Source organism: Falco peregrinus, chromosome 6, assembly GCF_023634155.1.
Source record: "Falco peregrinus isolate bFalPer1 chromosome 6, bFalPer1.pri, whole genome shotgun sequence".
Taxonomy (NCBI): domain Eukaryota; kingdom Metazoa; phylum Chordata; class Aves; order Falconiformes; family Falconidae; genus Falco; species Falco peregrinus.
The window spans coordinates 7,983,277-7,984,132 of NC_073726.1; positions in this window are offsets into that span (position 1 = coordinate 7,983,277).

The window sequence follows — 856 nt, forward strand, 5'->3', positions numbered from 1 at the left end:
TGGAAAGCTGTAGCAAGCCATACCTTGTAATCCACAAGCCTGAAGTAGCAGGTGTCTGTACTCAGACAAAATTACAAATAAAATTTGCATCACCAAGCCTTGAGCTGAATGGCGAAACAACTCCTCACGGGATTATCTAATGTGATCTGAAGACACAGCCTAGACACAAGTAAACTCACCATGAGCAGTGCCATTGAAATTCAGGCATTTTCCTAGACAGTGCTGAGCACTCTGTGCCCAAAGAGTAATGTCATTTAAGCTTGTGAGTAACCCCCTGCACTTCACAGACCTTTTGAACGTGATTTGAGAAGCAAAGGGAAACTGTAGATCTATTTATGTCAAGAGTTTCAACTTTCTCTTTCCGCTTCTTTTTGTGCAGTAGGTTAGGGATGTATGCAGAAGGCCTCGTGGTGTTTGAGGAAGACACTGACTCAGCGAACCGAGTCACTGAATGTAAATGTAGACAACTAACAGTATGTTAGAAGTATGAACAAGCCCACCACCTTACATGGAGTCAGAACTGTGGGGCTCTCAGTTTACTTAACTCACTTTAAAGATTGGGAACTGCAGAACTCGTTAAGAACATGAGAAATTAAATCATCCCAGTTTCCAGTTTAAGGTTTTCCCAAACATTAACACTTAAAAATATATGTGTACTGTTTGCATCTGGAAAGTCTAGTTCTAACAACATTTTTTGACACTTTGAAAAGCAACAGCTGTATGTGCTACAGATACAGCCTCTGTATAAGGACATTATCCACTCCCCACCGACTGCTAAGGAAGGAATCCCATTAAAAGCTCAAGAGGTAATATAATTAAAAAAAAATAATGTTATTGTAGAAGAAAAAAAAAAACA